This window comes from Ambystoma mexicanum, chromosome 12 (assembly GCF_040938575.1).
Source record: "Ambystoma mexicanum isolate Mex_15411 chromosome 12, UKY_AmexF1_1, whole genome shotgun sequence".
NCBI classification, from domain to species: Eukaryota; Metazoa; Chordata; class Amphibia; order Caudata; family Ambystomatidae; genus Ambystoma; species Ambystoma mexicanum.
This window is the reverse complement of record NC_090936.1, coordinates 838,631,346-838,651,013: the sequence shown is the minus strand read 5'-3', so window position 1 is coordinate 838,651,013 and position 19,668 is coordinate 838,631,346.

The window sequence follows — 19,668 nt, the reverse complement described above, 5'->3', positions numbered from 1 at the left end:
GTGTGTTAGAGGATATAGTGGTTCTAGTGTTCTGTCTTAATGTAAATTTGTTAGTGAGATAGGGTGGGGCTAGATGGTTAAGAGCTTTGTATGTAAGGCATAAGGTTTTTAGGTCGAGTTTTTGTTGGATGGAGAGCCAATTACAGGCGATTCTTGTAGCGGAGATATGTTCTCTTCTGGGAATATTTAGGGCGGCACGGAGTGCGTTGTTTTGTAAGACTTGCAGTTTGTTGATTACTGTTTTGTTGGCGCCTACATAGAGGCTGTTACAATAGTCCAATTTAGATTGGATGAGTGCTCTGGCTAAAGTGAGGCAGTTGTTGGGGGAGATCAATGGCCTGCAGGCCCTGATTAATTTACCCGTGTAGGCAGTGGCTGAGGCAGTCATATTAATTTGTTTGGCTAGGTTGGTATTTGTGTCTAAGTAGAAACCGAGGGTTTTTACACTCTTGGCAATGGGTAAGGTGTTGCCGTCAATGGTAAAGCTGGTGTAGCTGGGGCAGAGTTTCCGGATGGTATTAGGTGAGCCGACAAGAAGCAGTTCGGTCTTATCATCATTCAGGCAGAGGCCATGTACGGCCATCCATGCCTGAATGATGGAGAAGACTTCATTGATCCATTTGGTGTCCGCGTTGTAATTACCGGATAGGGTGAGGAGTATCTGGGTGTCATCTGCGTAGTTCGTGTAGGTGACACCCAGATTGTCCAGTTTGTCGAATAAGGGCTTTGTAAATATATTATACAAAGTAGGTGAGACACAGGAACCTTGTGGGACACCGCAAGTAATGGGAATAGGGTCAGCCGCTGCTAGGGGTGAGAAGACCCGCAGGGTCCTATTATCCAGGAAGGATTGAATCCATGTGACCGCAGAATAGGAGAAGTGTGCTGCCGATGACAAGTGGTTGCACAGGATTTTGTGGTCAACCAGGTCAAAGGCAGCGGAAAGGTCGAGGAGAAGGAGAATGGCAGCCTTACCTTTATCTTTGAGTTCGTGTATCTGGCACTTGAGGTCAACAAGGGCCGTTTCTGTCCCATGTTGTGGTCGAAAGCCAGATTGGCGAGTTCCTAGTAAGTGGTTAGTTTCAAGGTAATCCTGGATTTGTAGATAGGCCACTCTATCAAGAATCTTTAGTAAGAATGGGACGGTAGTAATGGGTCTATAGTTAGTGGGTATGTCCGGGTCGAGAGTGTTTTTTTTTAGTAGTGGTAGGACCCAGGATTGTTTCAGATTACTGGGGACCAGGTTGTTGGAGAAAGACAGGTTTATTAATTTAGTAATGAAGGGGGAGAGATCCCTGGCTGCATCTTTTATGAATTGTGCGGGGCAACTATCCCCCTTACAATTCGAAGGTTTCAGAGATGCTATAATTTTCTGTACCTCCGGTATGGATACCTTTTTGAAGGTAAAGCCTGAGCTGGTGGCGGTGGGTGGAAGAGGGGTAGAGCTGGAGGTAGAACCAGGATTGAGTTGTTGTCGTTTGTTGTCAATTTTGGTTTGGCCTTTTACCTCTGCTACATTGTCAGAGTGCTTGCTACATTTACATTCTAAATTGTTTGTCTTATATGCACATGGGGTAAGATTGTGTTAGTGTTTTTCTCACACATTTATATTGCATATTGATGTGGTATATATATAAATATATATGTATATTCAAGGAAAAAACTTAAGTTAACCTTTTGCCCACTGTTTCACAGCCTCTGACCACAATGATGACATCACAGGTCACATCACTGATGAGGCCTAATAACTTTCTTTTTGTTAACAAACCTTTACAAAACTTTGCAGTGTGGCAGGGCCCACAGGTTTTTAATCACTTTCGTAATTTCTGCCAAAACCGTTACTCAAATCAAAAGTTATTAACAATAGAATTTGGAGGCGTTTTTATGGGAGTCTGACTCACCTTAACTATAGGGTGGCAATCGCCGCCAGATAATATATAGGAGGAGAACACCTGTGGCTGGGAAGGTTTACTGTGCAGGGAACTGGAGTGCGCCCCTCTCCTCCTTTTTTTCACCACATTTGTAAGTTTTCTGAAGGGTGGAATCTTCAGAAATCTAATAGGGTGCTGCACCGGGGTAATTTATGCCCAACTTTGGAGTGCCTCACTGTAGGCTACTCCCCCCCTTTCCCCACTGTGGGATTGGGTGTGAGTCTTTTCCTTGCAAACCTGATGACTACAGCTACCAGAAGTCCTTGCAGCAGAATCCTCACTAAGTGGTAACACCTGCACTTGCTGTGAGCTGCAAGTTAAGACAGCCTCCCTGATGACGTGTATTGGCACAGAAACCGGTCGGAGGAGAACACCTGTGGCTGGGAAGGTTTACTGTGCAGGGAACTGGAGTGCGCCCCTCTCCTCCTTTTTTTCACCACATTTGTAAGTTTTCTGAAGGGTGGAATCTTCAGAAATCTAATAGGGTGCTGCACCGGGGTAATTTATGCCCAACTTTGGAGTGCCTCACTGTAGGCTACTCCCCCCCTTTCCCCACTGTGGGATTGGGTGTGAGTCTTTTCCTTGCAAACCTGATGACTACAGCTACCAGAAGTCCTTGCAGCAGAATCCTCACTAAGTGGTAACACCTGCACTTGCTGTGAGCTGCAAGTTAAGACAGCCTCCCTGATGACGTGTATTGGCACAGAAACCGGTCGGAGGAGAACACCTGTGGCTGGGAAGGTTTACTGTGCAGGGAACTGGAGTGCGCCCCTCTCCTCCTTTTTTTCACCACATTTGTAAGTTTTCTGAAGGGTGGAATCTTCAGAAATCTAATAGGGTGCTGCACCGGGGTAATTTATGCCCAACTTTGGAGTGCCTCACTGTAGGCTACTCCCCCCCTTTCCCCACTGTGGGATTGGGTGTGAGTCTTTTCCTTGCAAACCTGATGACTACAGCTACCAGAAGTCCTTGCAGCAGAATCCTCACTAAGTGGTAACACCTGCACTTGCTGTGAGCTGCAAGTTAAGACAGCCTCCCTGATGACGTGTATTGGCACAGAAACCGGTCGGAGGAGAACACCTGTGGCTGGGAAGGTTTACTGTGCAGGGAACTGGAGTGCGCCCCTCTCCTCCTTTTTTTCACCACATTTGTAAGTTTTCTGAAGGGTGGAATCTTCAGAAATCTAATAGGGTGCTGCACCGGGGTAATTTATGCCCAACTTTGGAGTGCCTCACTGTAGGCTACTCCCCCCCTTTCCCCACTGTGGGATTGGGTGTGAGTCTTTTCCTTGCAAACCTGATGACTACAGCTACCAGAAGTCCTTGCAGCAGAATCCTCACTAAGTGGTAACACCTGCACTTGCTGTGAGCTGCAAGTTAAGACAGCCTCCCTGATGACGTGTATTGGCACAGAAACCGGTCGGAGGAGAACACCTGTGGCTGGGAAGGTTTACTGTGCAGGGAACTGGAGTGCGCCCCTCTCCTCCTTTTTTTCACCACATTTGTAAGTTTTCTGAAGGGTGGAATCTTCAGAAATCTAATAGGGTGCTGCACCGGGGTAATTTATGCCCAACTTTGGAGTGCCTCACTGTAGGCTACTCCCCCCCTTTCCCCACTGTGGGATTGGGTGTGAGTCTTTTCCTTGCAAACCTGATGACTACAGCTACCAGAAGTCCTTGCAGCAGAATCCTCACTAAGTGGTAACACCTGCACTTGCTGTGAGCTGCAAGTTAAGACAGCCTCCCTGATGACGTGTATTGGCACAGAAACCGGTCGGAGGAGAACACCTGTGGCTGGGAAGGTTTACTGTGCAGGGAACTGGAGTGCGCCCCTCTCCTCCTTTTTTTCACCACATTTGTAAGTTTTCTGAAGGGTGGAATCTTCAGAAATCTAATAGGGTGCTGCACCGGGGTAATTTATGCCCAACTTTGGAGTGCCTCACTGTAGGCTACTCCCCCCCTTTCCCCACTGTGGGATTGGGTGTGAGTCTTTTCCTTGCAAACCTGATGACTACAGCTACCAGAAGTCCTTGCAGCAGAATCCTCACTAAGTGGTAACACCTGCACTTGCTGTGAGCTGCAAGTTAAGACAGCCTCCCTGATGACGTGTATTGGCACAGAAACCGGTCGGAGGAGAACACCTGTGGCTGGGAAGGTTTACTGTGCAGGGAACTGGAGTGCGCCCCTCTCCTCCTTTTTTTCACCATATATATATATATATATATATATATATATATATATATATTTTTTTTTTTTTTAAACTGCATATCTTAATAAAGCTTTTTACTTTCTATGAATTCGAGCTGTTTTTTTGGTGTTTCCCAACCTTCTTTTTCAGTTGGTGCTGCTAACTGGTCCAATCCACCTTGATGGGAGTCATCGCCTTTCGTTTGGGAAATACGTGTGTGTGTGTTCATGACCACAATGATGACATTAGAGATTACACCACTGATCACATCACTGACAACATCACTAATTACGTAAAATATGACATCACTGATTGCATCACTCATGACATCAGGCATAACTTCTTGTATGACGTGACTGATAAAAGCACTGATCACATTTATTAATTCTCACTGAATTTCAAAGCTATCGTTACAATGTATTGCTCACCTTAACTTTTTCCAAACTAACCGTTTTTACATTGAATTTCAAAGGTTTTGATATTGTATAGTTTATATATTTTCTATACTATATTAAACTATAATATGTACACACTTTTCAGGAACACTTAAAATGGAAAAAATACCAGTACATTCTTCTAAAAATATGACTGTAGGAATACTGAATGTACTCTTAATACTCAATCAATTAAGGTTGTGACTATCAATCATGTGGCTGTTGAGTAAATGAAAAAAAAACGACTCATTGTAGAGAAAAAAAAATCAACTTGTACTTGCAGCAAATACAAATATATGGATATTTTCTGTGTTTTTAAATAAACACAGGTATGTACCACTAAGCATAATCACTAACTGCTAAGAGTGTTGTTGAGTAAAGATGCTTTATTTAAATTTGAGCACTGAGGTTAATGTATAAGCACAGGCACTTCTAATATTTCAAATCTATCTTAGATTAGCCAAGACAACTACCAGGCTAGAACCTAAATCACATTATAATATGTGCATGATTAATATGACCAATGGCAAGTCCAAGCAAGTTGAGTCTATGATCCATATTGAATAATAACATGGACATCTTTCCCAGTAATATTAATAGCATGATATGGTATTGCACAAAGAGAACACTGGTGGGATCCTAAAATCACAACAGTTTGAGTATAAATTAGTAAGCACAACAATGGGCGAGTTGTAAGGTGTGTGTTTGCTTCACTGCATCTAGGCATTCAAGGGTCTAGAATTAACAAACATGATTTGTTAACAAGATGTGACAATGCTCTGTGGCTAAAATAATGGTCAGAAATGTGATGCACAGACCAAATCCATAATAATGGGATTCTTTGTTGTTCTCTTCCTTTTCCCCCATCTATGAACATTTACACAATAATCTATGCGTACATTACATAAAAACAGTTTTTGAATTGGTGATTTTCGAACAGTTCTTATGTTAATTCATGATTGCTAATGTAAATGAGGAATGTTTAATAGTTAATATCAGGTTTTGGAAATCCATGATTGTTAGCGGAAATTAAGAGTGCATACATTCAATAATAGCTTTGCGAAAGACCGAGAAGGTCAAAAGAGTTGTTGGCTAGTACCAGGATAGGCACATGACCAGTAACTGTATACAGTGAATATCACTTTATACAACTCGATTGTTAAGATATTGTTAATACATCTTCAATTGTATTTTAATTGAGCACACACAATTATTCAGGTTGACTCAACCATTTACAAATATCTAGTGTTTCATGTTTGTACAAACTTTATTTCGAAATACAGTGAGGCGAATTGTGGAATGGTTTACATAACCTTAGTAAGGAAACCTAGACAAATAACATAAACATGTGATCAGTTTTACTAAATGTAAAATGCCATGTACACTGTCTATCTAGGTATAGATACTTAATTCCAAAAAGTGTGCGTCTGTCTTTATTGCCATTACAATACTTCTTCTAAAAACAGTCTAAGGGCCTCATTACGAGTACGGCGGTAGCCATGCCGGTACAAATGACAGGCTGCCGCCAGGCTCATGTATTTTTACGGCACCTGGCTCCTCGGAAACACCGGGGGATTATGACCCTGGTGTTCCTGGAAGTCAGGGGCCAAAAAATGTAAATCCCCATTCCCATTTGAGTCCCAACAGACTCAATGGGAATGGGGATGAGGGAAGCACAGGCACCATTAATAACGGTGCTGGTGCTTCCTGAAAAAGTCTGCGGGCGGGTGCCATTCCACCCGCCAAGTCAGGCCTGGCGGGCAGAACGGCAGCCGTCCACAGACTCGGAGTGTGCCAGTCTGTTGTTACCGGACCGGCACACTGATAATGAAGCCCTATGTCATTATTTTGGCAACCTTACCACATAAGAAGTAATTACTACTTTTTTTATAACATTCTTTTTGATCATTTACATTTCCAGCCTCTTTACAGCCATTGTTGTTTTTCTATATGTAAACAGTTATCTCAATTCAAAACAAATTAGATGTTAGGAAAAAGCTTGGTATCTGCAATGATGGGAACTACACAAGGAAAAAGGTGTACACAAACCAACAGTAATGGGAACAATGCAATAAGTAGAGAAATTAAGACATTCTTTAATCAATAAATATTAAAAGCCACTCTGTGGTTGAACACGTATAACTTTCAGTTATTAGTACAAAATCACCAAGACTAAAGAGTATAAAAGTTCCACAGAAATACAAATAAAGTGCAAACATGAAACCACATATGAATAAAGTGCTATTGTGACTATCATCCTATCAATGTTTGGATTGGTAGGTTTTTAAGCCTAGGTTTGGTGGAGTAGGTCTGCAATTTAATAACATTTTCCATGGGGTACTGTTACCCACTGTAATACCAAATGTTTATACAAATGCCCTTGCTGTTAGCAATGGCCATCGCATGACATGATTCAGTTCATATACCAAGCAATTGGTAAACATTCCTCGGGAAATGATAGAAAAAAGTCACACTGTGTTGCAGTCAGGATCTTCAGCTAGATACCATATGCATGCTCTAAGATAGAGTGAATTGTCTCTCACAACACTTGGAATTGCCACACTGCAAGAAACCAAAAAACAAAGAATAGCCATTAGTGCTGGGGAATTTATACAAAACCAGGGGTGGCATTAATATTTAATAAAATTACCTCTGGTTGACTGTGGTGGAGTTCTTCTAAAAGTCCCAGAATCAATTGTCGATCTGTAATCAGATAGACAATTGTGTTAGTGAACTCTATTAGTACTACATGTTGCAACAAAACTCTCATGCTCACCAGCCCAGGGGCACTGCCCAGTGGGGTCCTGAATGTACAATCTACTTAGCTAGCAGCAAAAATCCTAGAAAGTACTGGTTCATAGAAGGACTTCTCAACACTGGAGAAGTTTCATTTATAGGGCGCCTGCTATCCTAGCAAGGTCTGTGATTACTAGGCTCTGAAAATGAATACGATACTGTTTTAGCTAAAATATCCTAAAGGGCAGCACCAGGGCTAAACCTTATTGAGAAAGTTGGAAAACGCAAGCTTCTTATCTAGTGCTCGATGTTATTTAGTATCTGTGGGCCAAGCAGGGCTTAGTCCCCAGCGTTGCACATAAGATGCACACGATTATTCACAATCTTGCCAGGATGCTGTAACCATGGTCTTTGGCTAGGAAAATTCAAATTAGAGAGGACATGGTGATGCTACTAATTTCCTTAAATATAGATTGGTAAAAAAAAAAACACACAAAAAGGTCTGAAAAATCCAGAGCACCTACCTCAGTGTTATGCTGTAATGTGCACTAAGGAAGGCGCTGTGTAGGTGACTTGGAAATGGTCACTAAGCAACCAGGGAACCAGAATATGGAGCTCTGTGTGTTCTGAAATCTAAGAAAGACAGACACACAAGCCTGTAAATTACTCTCCTTTGTGTGCCTGTATTAGTTAATCTTTGATGTTGCAGAGCTGAATGTGAAATTCTCATTAGGCCATAGTCAGTAAACAAAGGAATCTGTGGCATATACAGAAAACGCACTGGCATCTCTAGTGCAGCCTTCTGTGTACATGTCCAGAAGAGTTGTGGAGAGCAAAGCTCATGTTGCGTGGCAAATATGTCTTTGTAGATCTCCACAACCCCATGAACCAAGGCGGTGGTCATGTTGGTGTGGTGCAGAATGCTGCACGTTCATAGTGATTCACTATAGGTTTTGGATATGCTGGGTTGGTAAGCACTACACTCAGGAAAACTATAATGAAAGCTGTTTGTCAGGCACACAAAAACATTCATTTTAAGGCTCTTACTCTTTTGGCTCAAAATAAATGCAGTCGTGCCGAGTGTCTAATAAGTTCAGAACTGCATATCTAATTTTATGCCATTCAATGGTTTCATTCAGGCCTCTTGAATCACATTTTGTAAAAAAAAAAAAATGAGCTCTTGCTCCCTTCTGTGTAGTTTCTCCTCTCGTGCTGTGATATCAGACCCTTTAATGGGCTGTAAAACAGTCCATTTAAAATCTTCCCATACATGGTTCATAGCTATGAAATGCTTTACCATGGGGGCTTGTTCAATTTTATTTTTCAGGCAACTTCTATGTTCAGAATTCTTGTTTTGATTTTACGATTAGTTTGTCCTATATATTTAAGGCTGCATGGGCACGCTATAAAATAGATGACATGATCAGTGTTAAAATTGGGAAATGTATTCTGTTTCCACGGTCTCCTCACAATGATATCATCGTTATTGGACTTTGAGGTGAGTTTGCAGCAGATGCCACAATGTCTGCTTGGGTGATGGCTAGAGGTGGAATTTAGTCCCCATGTTAAAAGTATAGTGGGCTCTTCAGTCACAGTAACTCGCAATTAGCTCTTTCTAACACACGTACCTATAGATGTACTTTTCTTATAGGCAATGATCTGCCATTCTAAATGGCTGTTGGTGTGTTCAAACACTTTCCAGTGTTTGTTGATGTTGCTTAGAATTTTTAGGCTGGGATTAGAGAAGGTGGAAACACAAAGTAAGCATTTATCACTGTTCTCTCAAAATACACTTATAGCACTCAAAATAATGTACATGCTACATACTGCCACAGCCTATTATTTATAGTAAACACATTAGCATATAAAAATATACATCATCTTTTACATACTAAAACAGAAGTAGAAGATTGCAAAATGCTAATTTTTATAATTTCTACTATATACCAAAATCAAATATATGTATACTAAGGTTTCTATTTTAATCATATGCTATATTCAAGTATTATCAAATCTTTATTAGTGTGTGCCCTGTAGGATTAGTTGGCATGGGTTTAATGTATTGCTATAATGTGGTACAGCAAGCCATGAGTTGCCAGTGTGACATGAACATGTAAATGAAGACAGGCTACTCAGTCAAAAACTCATCAATTTTTTCACATTTAAAAGGCACACATTTGTTTTTCTCATCTGAAATGCCTCTGTAGCAGGAGACACATTAGAGGATTAATGAACTAATCCAATTAACAGTACTAACATGATCCTAACTTCTAATATTGTAATGTGTTCTCCAGTGCAAAATGAGGCAGGCTGAAACTCACTTTAGACTGTGTGCAGATTTTTTTTTTCTCTCACTGTGCTCTGTCCACAGTATTTGAAGGATGCAAAATATGCGTGCCAGGAAATGAGTAGATACAGTTTCTAAACGTTATAAGCCAAGCCCTTGTTTAAAGAAGGAGGATAGAACATGATAGAATTGTATTGGTTGCACATCATTTTGTAGGCGGTAGCAGAGGTTTCCTGTAGAATCTCGGGGAAGGAGAGAGTTAGTGGACATCTTGCACAGCTTGGGGAAAGACTTGGCTGATGTGGCTGGGGAGTTTCCTGATTAAGAAGAAGGTCCCAGTGCACTGCTGCTCAGACTGGAGATTCCAGTCAATAAGCACCGGCTTGAGAGACTGCAGATCTGGAATGCATGTCCTCGCTGGGGTGCTTTAAGAGGGAGCCCTGAGCTATTTCCGAAAGCGACCAGCCCGGAGAATTTGCGTGCTGAACAAGCTACAGTTTGCCGGTAATTATCTTGCAGAGTGCAGGGGCGGTGTGTGTGTGTGTGTGAAATCTATTCAGGCAGAGTAGAAGAGGGAATTCCTGTTTTTAATTAACATAATGTAATGTTGCACATTGAATGTTCTCTTGCCATGTCTTTTTTCATTTTGTTACAAATGCAAGTGTTTATAATACACAAAAATATCTGAAAGCAGACGGGTAGTGTGTTTTTGTTTTTCTCCTTTCTTAGTGCATCTACCATTAAAGCACTGGTAATATGTGGAAGATTGTTAGACAGTGCATTTGTCATTTTACATGTAGATAAAACCACAGAAAGAATAAGGTAGCAAAAAATAAGACTTGGCAGTAAAATAGCTGTGTCCACGGTTCCACTCAGTGTATATATGTGTGTGTGATTCCTGAGTGGGGCATAATGAAATAGTCTGCTGGAGGTACATGAGTCAGCAGAGAGAGAGGCATCTGGAAATAGGTCACTAATGTAAATAAAATAGTGATTATACCACATGCTAGATCACTGTTGTATATAAATCAGTGATAACAGCCCTAGGTGGCACTCCATGTGAAAATGTGGTGTTTCTGAAATGTAAGCCTGAGGTCTCTCTAGTGATCACACAAACAATCTAAACAAAATAAGGGAATCTGGATATTGGGGCCAAAAATAAAACAAAGGAATTATGCTCACCAAAAATACCACCAACGAAGCATACTACCAACAAAATGTATACTAACTAAATATATCTGTGTACTGAAATAATGCATAGCCACTATATTACTATAATACCAAACACAATCTGAATGCAATGAGTGATTATTACTGAATTACTTTTATTTTTGGAGGTAAGAAAATACCGCTAGGCCCCAAATCTACACAAAATACCCAACAGCCCTCTATTTGACAGCATACACACTAATTATGTTCTACGAAAATAAGTACAACTGTAAATTGTTCTAATGTTTTATATTTGTGCAATATTAGTAAATACTCAGGGCCCTATTCCTAACTTGGCACATTCTCAAGTGGGCTTGGGCGTCCACGTAGTGCACGACAGTGCACCTACAGCATTGCGCCTGTTTTTGGCTTAACGGGCACACTCCTGAAATCTTGGCAGCATTTTTGTAAAATAACAACATATTCGTTATTTTACAAAACTGCTGCAGAGAACACAGGTGTATATCAACACTTTAATATACACCAAAGTATGCAGCTTCAACATTACAGGGTACAACGTTGAAGCTGCTTACTTTGGTGTATATGAAAGAGTTCACATACAATTTTGTGGCTTATATGAACACTTTCATATACACCAAAGTAAACAGCTTCAATGTTGTAGGACACAACATTGAAGATGCTTACTTTGGTGTATATGAAAGTGTTCATATACACCCTACACTGTAACAAGGCTTCTTGTGGCACTCCTCCAGAACAACGGCACCAAAATGGTACTGTATATGTGCGCCACTTTAATGCACATATAAAACTGGAAGAGTGCCACAAGAATACCAATGTAAAGAGGCAGGTAACGAAAGTTGGGGGTTCTAGGTTGGTTTCCAACCCATCCTAGCAACCGCCACATGTATTACAAAAGTGGCACATTCCTACTGACTTCAGAAGAATGTAACACCTTCAGATTAGGCCTTAAGTACCGAAAAGGTTATTAATGCTTTTTGGTACTTAACACCAGTTGAGAATCGGGCCCTGAATGTGTACAAATTAGTCACCGATAATATAGCAGATTACATTTCCTGATTACTACTCTGTTTAATGTGCACTACCATTGCCATTGCAGATATGCACAACCAGGTTTAAACTTTGGTTCTAATAAAGGTATGTAGGCATTTGTGAAAACCTTAGGCAATCTAACATTGTGTGATAGAGTGATTGCACACAACCCAGTCTACTTCTGCATGCACTCATGTAGTAAAATGACCACTATGAAAGGTCACACCCCTGTGAAATATAATTGCACATGTGTTAAAGGTTGTATTACAAATTGACACCTGAGAATTCACAAAGTTTAAAATTGTAGTGTTAATCTTTGTACCATTCTGAGAAACCTGAGGGCATCCTCACTTCTACTCCCCCTGAATCCTCCTCTAAGGTGGCCATGGAAAGGCCATCACTCTTGGATCCCGACCTTGGGGGTGGATATGCGGGGAAGGATCACCTGCATGGAGGGAACTTGGGGAGTGGGGATAGGATGTCTTTTGGTGAGACATGATATCCCTATTTCCCTTGTCAAAAGGAACCCTACATTCCCCCTGATTCTGTAGGCTATTTTCAGTCTTTGCTCCTTTTTTCCACCCAAATTGTCTCACAGTAATTTCATTTTAAGACTGGCACGAGGAAGAAACAACTGGGAGTTATGCACACTTCCATTCATTCACACCACATTGGTACTGAGACAAGGAAGAGGGCTTTGGAGGAGTTCCATTGTAATAGCCAGGCATGTCCAGCCAATAGGCCTATAAGAAAATGGGCAAAAACATGGGGCACACCTATAATTTAACAAAAGAGTATCAGGGTATTTTAGAATAACCATTATAGAATTAGAGATAGCTTGAGGTGCAGGGGAGAAAAGACTCAACCTTGGCAACTAGGTTGGAAAAAATGGAGGACAAAAAGTGGTTGTTCCTAAACGATTTAGGAACTCCCGTCCCCTGCACACTGTCTGATATCTGCAAAGCAGATCAATAATTTTCGTGTTTTTTTGTTTTACTGAATTTCATAACACACAGTTCAATAGAGAATTAAATAGGTGGAGCAGTCACAATGAATAACAAGCTCACAAAATGTATATAGACAACAAACATAATATTTATTGTACAATATCTTTGGGCCCGACGCGTTTCGAGTATAGACTCTTCTTCAGAGGCAAAAACATATTTCACAATTCATAGTTCAATTTCTAGAACAAAATAGAGAAGGGTACAACTTAGTATTTTACATATAATTCATACAAACTTTCAAAACATTAAATCATAGATATGATTTGAAACATTGTCAAGAGATCTCTGGGATAGTACCTAATAACTCAGTTTAGTATAAATCCAGTCAGATAAGTAGTATCTCTAACCAACACGAGAAGGTTAAATGATTAGTGGGCAACTGAAAAACTACTCTATTTTCAAAAAAACAAACAAAACAATTTTAAAGATTAAAAAATATATAAAAAATATGGCATAATCCATGCATATCGGTAGTGTGCCACTTACCAACTATGGAGTAGGCATAGTTGCAAAAACATCTACGATGTCCATGGATGGCAAGTGCTTTAGGGAGGTAGTTTGTGTATCCACAATTAGTTTCCCACAAGGATTCCGGCTAGCAGTACGTGGACTGAGTCCAAAAGGGGTAAGCAGTTCGCGCTAGTACATAGATCTGTATATAAGTAAGAGAAAGAGAAAGAAAAAGAATAGTGGACACTGGATACAATGTGAATCCTTCAGCGAGCGAATCGTGGCGAACATCATCCCCAACAAGGAGGATGTTGTTCGTTCATGATTCTGCTCATTATGTACTGAGAGTACTGCTGAAGTATGAGTGAGCATGCGTGGTAGCAGAGCGATCGCTACGCATGCGTTAGCAAGAAGTTGCAGTTAATTGGTGCGCGTCATGTGTCTGACGACACGGAGAACCCGGCGTCAGAACAACTTGAAAACAAAGAAAAAGCGCGCATGCGCGTGATTCGTGCGTGGCAAAAACCGCCTGAAAGTTACTGTCTATTTTGTAGTAGGCAAGTAAGTGGCCATGATCCATGAAAAGTAATGAAAATTTAGAAAGGAAGAACGCGGACCAGAAAAAAGTGTTTTTTTGAAGGACAAGATGGTTAAGTCAGACCGTCCTCTGCTAGTCAGTACCTCATTCAGTACATTGATATAATTCAACACAAATGATATTATAGGCATTGATATAATGTACATATAGTTCCATAGTTTGCAGAATTTACCATCAGAATGATGACATACATTGGGTAATAATATGGCATAGTTTTTCAAAAGATGACTTTACAATCATTTGAGTACCCCCAAAAACGGTGGATGTTGTGGTGTCAAACCAATCCTTAATAGCATATACATTTCTTTTGAAAAATTCAATTTCAACCATATGTGCACATGTAAACACAATGAAACCACCTTGATGGAAAATTCATAGGTCACAGAGTGAAAATGTGGTTTATAACCAAGAAATGGTCAATGTGGTCTTTATAAATAGGGGCCGAGGTAGTAGTCTTCGTTCATGCCAAGAGGGGCAAGTGAATCAAGACAGTGTATCCAATAGAGTTCTCTCTGGGATAGTAGTTTTTGTAAGTCCCCACCTCTGGAAAGTGGATGTATTACTACTAGTATTACCATTCTCATTTGTGCCACTGTGTGTTGATGATCTCTGAAATGTCTATACACTGGGGATTTGATATTTTTGGTGCAGATATTTGACTTATGTTCAGTCCAACGTTCCTTGGCTTTCCTGGTAGATTTCCCTACGTACTATTTTCCACAGGGACAACGCAGAGCATAAATCACGTTTTTAGAATCACAAGTAGCAAATTGTTTTAGTGGAATATTCTTCCCTGTGTTTCCATGTCAAATGTGGTCTCCTTTAATCACATTTGAACAGTGTTGGCAATTAAGGCACGGGTAAGTTCCTTTTTTAGGTTTGGACAAAAAGGTTTGGTTGTCTGTTTTTCGTTTTTCTGCTCTGATCAGACTGTCACGAAAGTTTTTGCCCCTCTTGTACGCAAGCATCGGGGGTTCCGGAAAAACTCGGTTCAGTTGTGGGTCTGTTCTGATTATATCCCAATTCTTGTGGATTATCCGTTTGACCTGAAAACTTTGGCTAGAGTATTTTAATGAATGAATAAGATTCCTGTTTTCATTTTTGGTTTTAGGATCCAGTAGGTCTTCACGACTTTGTGCTTCTGTTCTGAGTATTGCTTTGTTGATCAAATTTTCTGGAAAATTTCTGTCTTTGAACCTTGACTTCATAGTGGAATATTCATCCTGTAGTCTGTCAACCTCTGAAGTTATTTGCTTGATCCTGAGGAGTTGGCTGTATGGTACATTTTCTTTCAGGTGTTTAGGATGAAAGCTTTGAAAGTGTAAGGTACTGTTCACATCAGTGGGTTTCCTGTATAACTGTGTTTTGAGTCCTGTGTTAGTTATTTCAATAGTGACATCCAAGGAATTTACATTGGGTTTACCAACGTCCATTGTGAACTGGATTCTCTCATTGCATTTGTTAAGGTATTCCCAAAAGGTGTTGAGTTCATCCTCGGTGCCTCTCCAGATTCCAAAGATATTGTCAATATATCTATACCAACTTTTGATCTTATCTTTCCACCTGGTTTCATTTAGAACATGGGTATGCTCAAAATAATACATGAAAACATTTGCATAGGAAGGTGCGACTGGTGATCCCATAGAGGTACCTGAAGTTTGTAGGAAGAATTGACCATCAAATCTGAAATAGTTATTAAAACGGGTGATGTTGATGAATTCAATTGCTAATATTTTATGAATGTTGATTTCTTCATGTTTTAGTAGGAACCATTCCAGTGCTTCAATGCCTTGGTTGTGTGGAATTGAGGTGTATAGACGGGTTACATCCATTGTGAACAGTAACAAATTTGATTCATCCAATTCAAGGTTCTTGATGTTTTGTAAAAAATGGGTGGTGTCCTTTAAGTAAGTTTCAGTTTTCTGTATCAGGGGTTGCAATGCGGTGTCCGGATATACTGCCAAATAGGCCTAACCATGGCCAGCCTTTGAAGTAAAGGACTTACACCTGCAACCCTTTAACAAGTCACAGGTGTAGAAAATAGGTGAAGCCCAGCCGTGAGAGAGAGAAGACTAGGAGACAGTCGGCCTGCAGAGAGGAACCCGGCTTGGAGAAATGGAGGAGCAGGCTTGAGAGGAACCAGCTGGAGGGAAGCAGTGCTGAGCAGAAGTGCAAAGGTGACACTGGGGCCAAGGCTGGCCATGAGAGGGTTGAGAAGCCTGCTGCCCTCATTCCCTGCCGTCCTCAGCAGGAGCTCTGGGACACAGAAGCCTCTCGATTGCCACAGGATGGAAACTTCCATAGAGGAAGAACGGAGCTTTGCATGGCAGAACAGAACAGTTAGCGCTGTACGCGGTGTTTCCCAATGTGGAAAAGACAGAGCGACAAGAAGCCGGGAAGCAGAATCGGGACACCCAGAGACAAGAGCATTATTGAATACTGATCTAATTGAAAGATATGATGAGCATATTTGAATACAGCATGAGACTAAAGTAAGTAGTGAACACTTATGAATAAAGAGAAAGCAGGTGAAATGCAAGCTGGTGGAAAATTATGAACACCACAGAGTGAGTTGTATTAAATAGATTTTGTATCAAAGCCAAGAGACTTTCAAGGAGAATCTGAAATACAGGTGGGCCAACGAGACAGGTTTAGAGAGAGGAAACCTGTGTTTGTAAAAACATGATGAATGCAAATGCATAACAAAGTGCCCAGGGTTATCGGTTGTGTGACCTGTGATGGGTGGACAATGTGGTCGGGCAACTGCCCCTACATTGAGTGACCACTGTTTGAATAGAGCCTAGGAAAGCAAATGAAAAGAAGCTTGTATTTTGCCACAGTTGCTAATGGAAATGATAAATGCATAAAGAGAGCAACTTATGTGAACTATTGAAATGCTGGATGATTAAAGAGTTGAACTGGAATCGTTTTTGAAAGAGTTGAATGGGAACTGTTTTTAAAGCAAGAAGATTTGAAATTAATATAAATGTTGGAAGAGCTGAAATCTTGGGGCAGGCAACCCCGAGACGTTGTGAACTGTGTTTAACTTTTGGGGAAGGGAACACAGAGTTCTTATTGGAACTGTTCTGAACTTGGGGACGCGGAAGCTGAGAATAAGCCAGGAGCTAGAAGAAGCTCAGAACTTTATTTTAAACACTGTTTCTTTTGTTGCTGACATCCCTACACATTGTATATATTTAGTTGTGAGGGCAAGTATATGTTTTGCACATAGACAGACTTTTGAGTTGAACTTACTGACAGAGGCTATCCTTAGTTTTCTTTAACTAGGGAAATCCCACCTTAGCATAGGGCAAGTTAAACCGTACTCCATCTGGACATTTAAGAAAAATATTCCATTATTTGAGAAAGTTGAATCTGTTGTCTCTGTCTTACTTCATGGTGCCTTCACACCATCCATTAAGTATTTATGGAACATAATTAAAAGATACTTATTATGGTTTAGATTTCAAAGTCATGATTGCAAATAACCACCACACTGACTAGATCTCACATCAAGTGAGCTTTTATTAACAGATCAGCAAAATATACACTTTTATGAGCGGGTAACTGGAAGATAAAAAATAATTTCCAAAGAATTGCAACACATTTCTTTTTTACGACATGGTGGACAATCATGGTGTCACCCATAAGATATTCTTTTGAAATTGTCCACACTTACTGCCTCTTTGTCTGCCACCTCCAGAATACTCAATAGAAATTATTGTGAAACTTGTTGAGTACTTCCTGAAAAATCATCTCTCTGTTTCTACAGCTGCTACATGTCAAATTAGCATTGCAGAATGTAGGTGTTTCGGTCTTTCATTGATTAGCAATTTAAGACTTGAAAGTTCCATGCATAGTTTTGTTTCTGCTGTTGAAGTTACAATTTGCATGAGTAACGTCTTTTGAAACATGCACAATGTTCCATTTGAGTAACATTCAACTCTTGCTTCATTACTAAATCTACAGTGGAAATACTTGAAATCTACTTTACTTTTTAACACTGTTAGATTGGCTTCCTTTACAGAAGGTGCAGGAACATTTATCTTTGAATGTGGCTTTGTCTGTTGCATTTTTGGTGAAATAAGTGATGAGGAGCATACAGTACACGTAACATATTGTACTCTTTAATATATGTAATGTCAGCTGTCACTTTTGACTCATCAATGTTTAATGAAATCAATCTTTCTTTATGTTTTACTTGTGACAGTGCTACATATGACAATCCTTCTTTAAAAACAGTTTGACCTATGCCTATCAATGCAGCTTCTAAAGTCAAGGCTTGCGATGTATGCACAGTTATTGCATATTGTATATGCAGAGCACAGTTGAAATTGTGCTCTTTTTACAAGCATCTCTTTGAAAATCATAAATCGTGCAGAGCTATGATAAACCATGTGAGGTTCCTCTGCACAATTAAACTTAAGTAAGATATATTATATACCTTAAAGTGTAGAAATTTGATCAAAGCAGCCACTCTCCCCATTGCTCCATTTATTAGTCCAATTTCAACTTTCAGGTTCCACTTTAACATAACCTGTGCATTTATACACATCTTTAAAACAGACTCTAGATCTTTTCTAGACCAGCTTTTTTTTATAATTGAGGTTTCTAATTGACTTAATCATGCGATTGTTTTTTATCCAATTCCAGTACCATAAGGTGACCGTCTAGAACATCACACCATTTTATATCTGTAATTGGTTCTCTCTCAAAATTCATCATTACAGAATTGAATGTGTCACACTGTGCAAGTGTAGACATCAAAGAAACACAAGTAATGTTCTTTTGTTGCAAATTCAACATGGCATCAGGTCCAGTAGAATCTGCAAGAAAGATGTTACACATCAGTCTATCCTTTAAGATTTAATTCTGCAGACTGCCTCATATTAATAGTAAGCTCCTTATAATCAGCGTAATTCCAAAGATTAACATGACCAATTCTACCAATAGTTTCTTGACTATCCTTTGATTGAATAATCACAGGAGTTAACTGTAACAAATCTTCACAAACCAAGACATGTTTACCTCCAAACCAAAAATCATAGTGAGTCCTCAAGACCTCTTTCATTCACAAGTGAATCAAAGCTAGCATCAGGTTAGACACCATGCTCACCGCATCCACAATCAAGACATTTAACTTTTTCAGAATAAGCCATACTTCTTCTGCTGCATTTGATGCAAATTTCCAATATTCACGTTTATTATCATGCTCCACTGGTAGAATCAACAACTGATGTGGGGTAGCACCACCTATATTAAATGCAGCTAAGCCTGTGCGAGCTGTCACTCTACATGACACAGAGCAACCAGTCAAATGTATGGTTGCTCTCAATGCAAGAATTAATAATGATTTTACTGTGCCATTCTGTCCACTAACATACATCAATTAAGGAACACAATATACCATCAGGGGTTTTGTTAAGATGAGCATAGAAAAAGATCATTTTAATTCAGGCAATTTGATGATCATAACAGATGTTGAACCAAGTTGACGGTTTTTCTTTAATCTGCAGACTCTTTTTCTGTTTTTCTCTTATATGTATGTCTCACAGGCTGACCAAAAACAAACCTTGGGAAACTTATGTCAATAATCAGCTTGTATTCATGGTGAATTGGACACAGAAAAGTAATCATTTGTATAGTCTAGAAGAAGCCAAGGGTATTTGCAAAACACATGCACCGAGAAACAACTGGTTGTTGTTAGCTATTTGCACACTAACTATTGTGCTGTACAGTTTATGTTTGTTTTGTTTATAATTTATAAGAATACTCCATATATCTATGGTACTTTGAAACAATTCTTAGTTTGACTGGTT